The sequence below is a fragment of the Fukomys damarensis genome, unplaced genomic scaffold (assembly GCF_012274545.1).
Source record: "Fukomys damarensis isolate Sample0158 unplaced genomic scaffold, DMR_v1.0_HiC HiC_scaffold_38, whole genome shotgun sequence".
Taxonomy (NCBI): Eukaryota; Metazoa; Chordata; class Mammalia; order Rodentia; family Bathyergidae; genus Fukomys; species Fukomys damarensis.
Window position 1 is genome coordinate 18,807,090 of NW_022900950.1, and position 3,867 is coordinate 18,810,956.

Consider the following 3,867-nt stretch of genomic DNA (forward strand, 5'->3'; position numbering starts at 1 on the left):
TATATTCTTAAACCAAAAGAAGCCAGGATACTCATATCAATGTAATTTGCATTACCTTATAAATAGTAAACTATAATTTAGCATTCCTAATGTTGGCCTTGGTCATTTTTATGTGTACATCCATCATTAACTTTTATTTAGCACCATTACCTAAGAAATCAACCACTTTGAAAAACAGTGATAATATAACCTCTACACAATATAGCAACAAAAACAATGAGAGAGAACAAGATCAGCACTTGTCACATGTCAAAGCTTTGTATGTGCTTTCTTATTCAAATTGTATAAGAGCTCAATAAAGTGAGAATTATAGTAATTGGGTAGAAAAAGAAAACCAGGCTCTGAAAGTGCAAGTCATTTTCCAATATTTAAAACACTGAAGGTGACGTTTATAGTGGGTTAGATATGGACTGCAGAGGATAAAGGAAGAAAAAGAAAAAATAAGTGAATGGCAAAAATTTTATTCCATGTGGGTTCATTTCACTATATTATCATGCTTCCCAATGAAGATCTTGTTTTTATAATATCAACAGATATGTATGGGATATCTATGTATTTGTCTATAATGTGCTTCAGAAATACAGTGGTAAGCTAGAAAGAGGTACAGAAATCCCTGACCTCCTGATTTAATATTATTATTACACAGCTATTATTTCACAGTTAATCTAATTACATGACATATAATACTACTTACTCTCTAAATGCCACAGTGAAAAAACATAGTGAATATCAGGCAACCTGACTTAGTCAGAGGAAAGGATGAAAATATGAAGGGTAATAGCACAAGGAGTCAAATCAATTTACCCAAAGGAACAATTTTCATGAATTGTGTTACTCAGTCCAATGTTTGTTCAGCAGGCAAAAGCCCCAGTCACAGAGGGTCAGTGTAATAGAAAGTGATGGGTGAAGAGTATTCATGAAAGGCTTTAATTTCAGCACTCTAACTAACATCTATTTTAAACAAAATGCTTGCTGCCTGGAGGATTGGATTAACTATGTAACTTTTTTTTTAATTTTAAAAATTAACCCCACAGTTACTTACTCAAATGTTAAAGTCCTTTCAGTGGCACCACTCTCTTTGGCAATCAGTGTATCCTCCTTCTGACCTTCCTTGCCTTCCTCCGCATCATTTTTCTCTTCAGCCCATTTGGTCAGGACTTCACCAAATACAGCAAATGCAGGAAACCAAACAAAAATTCATCACTATATGGATATTCCACATTTCTGGAGCTTCACCAGCATCTAGCATTTGTTCAGATGGTCACAATATTCTTACTTCTCTTCAGTAAAGACAAATTTTTTTATTTTATTGTATTGTGAAATTGATGTTACGGTAGACAACCTAGCCCTCAGTTCTAGCTATGCTATTTACCAGTTGGTTCAATTTGAGCTTGTTCCTTAACCTCGTGTAGTGGAGAGAAATGGACTTTTGTTAGAAATGAGTTGAGAATAAAATATTTGAGAAATTGCTATGAAATTTGGCTAACGTGAAGATAGTCTGCTAATTTTCTTTCAATATCTGGTCTCTCCAATAGACTCTCCTTGAACAACAATGGCATTTGTTTCATGACACATAATCATCAAAATCACTCACTCACTCAATCAATCAATCAATGGCTAATTTTTCTAACAGGGGTGGGTCATCTGTTGCCACTGGCCTGTGTGAGGGAGGACTGTGTGACTGTGAGAACTTTCCAGCAGCAGACACTAAACAAGCCTCATTGGTGTGGCCCTGAGAGTCAGGTCCTTTTACAATACCTTGCCCTTGACTGCAGACAGGACACACAGTGTTTTCTAATCCATTATAATATGACAGTGGTGAGGGGATATCACTCAATGGGTTTATGGTTTATGTTATGTACTTAGGCTTCCATCATGCTAATAGACTGACTTAATTCTTCAGTTTTTCCTGGCTTAATGCAGTAAGTGGTCCTATCAGAGAAGCTAATGTGGCAAAAAACCTTCAGGAGGCTTCCCAAAACTGGGAGATAGTGCCATTAAGGTTCACTAGAGGAACATATTTAATATAAATAAAAAAATATATAAAGGATTTACTAATTAGGCTTACAATAGACACCTATGGAATTGGGGTGGTGAATGGCTGTCTGTGAGCTGGAGAGTGAAAGGATCCAGTCATAAGTTGAAAGGTGAGGGCCTGGAGTTCTGCAGAGTCGAGTGACAGACTGTAAGAAAGCCTAAGGGTCTGCATTGGAAGGCTTTAGAGCCTTCCATGGAAGCTTGAAGGAACTAGAGACTAACGTCCAAAGGTAATGAAGAAAAAGTTAAAAAGAAAATTTCCTTCTTTTCCTTTTTAATTCACCAAGCTTCAATACTATTGGTTGATGCCACCCACATCTGGGGTAGGTCTTCCTGTTTGTGGCCTACATGTCAGTCACCACAGACATATTCATTACTGTGCTCATGAATCTTGTAGGCATTTCTTAATCCATTCAAGTTCACATATCACAATTCACATCACAGAGACCTTTGGAAACTGTGGACAGCCTCTAGGATATCAGGGAAGCCTTCAGCTAACAGCCAGTAAGAATTTGAGCCTTAATTCTACCTTTGCAGGCAATATTATATCTTCTGCAAAAATGAGTGGTACAGTCACAGGAAATAAATTCTAACAATTTGAGTTCCCTTGGAAGGGTATACCCTCCCAGTTGAACCCTCTGTTGGAGATACAGCCAAGTCAACACCCTGATAGCAAAGTTTTGAAATCTTAAGCACAAGAACTCGATAAATGTGTCTATTCTCTTGCCTGGCGAAAAGCAATGAGGTAGAAATTGTCTGGTGTTTGAGATGCTAAATTTGTGGTAATTTGTTATGTGACAATAAAAAACCAATGAATTATTTCAGTGACAGCTGACATGTATTTTTCCCTTTTCTTTTTCTCTTGTATTTTTCTGTCTTGCTTGCTAGAACTCAGCTACAACTTTATTGGACTCAAAAGTGAAAGATCATACATTCAAAATAGAGCTTCGGCTTGAAGAGATTTGGGTTTCTGAAGATGTTCATGTGAGCATAGCATTTATCTTATTTGAGCCACTATTATTTTGTATTTTCAAGCACTTGCAGGTGAAGATTTCACTTGATTCTGAAGTACTCCAAAATACAAAATATACCAAAAGGGAAATACTACTCATTACCTTACACTCATAGATACCCCTTCCCATTAACATTTTGGTTTATTTCTCTTTGGCATTTTTATCTAATTTTCTGAAAACAAAGACCTCTCTGGCAAATATTTGTGACATTTAAGTGTCATGGCTTCTCTGTCTATAAGATAAAGTTTGTTGAAATTACTTAAAAATTACTCTGGCTGCAATGTGAAAAAAAAATTTGTCAAACAAGCATGTGGCATGAAAGATGGAAAGTATCCCATTCATTTTTTCATTAAATTTAAGCATTTTTTTAAAAAGTCAGGTTAGACCATCCATGTATGTGTTCAGAAAAATCTCAATAAAGAAGTAAGCTCACTAAGCCCCGACTTTTGACATACAGCTTTATTTTAGGTATTCAACTTCTCTAGTATTTTTTTATATTCATTGAGGGATCTCAAATCATTACTTAACCTTTAAATTGGTACATATATAAACCATGATTTTGCTAATATTTTCAACTGCTAATTGAAAATATATGCAAACTCAAACTTACACTATTATTAACTACAACTTTGAGAGAGTTGAAGATTTGCTAAATCTTGTTTTGGGAAGTTTCTTTGAAGAATTGTTCTCTTGATGAGTGAAGCAGGCTGATCAATTGCAGCAAGTTTTAGGCCAGCATGTACAGCATAGGGTGTTCAAGACTAATCCAAACTATTTGGTGAGAACCTGTCTCAAAATTTTTTTTTTTTTTTTTTTT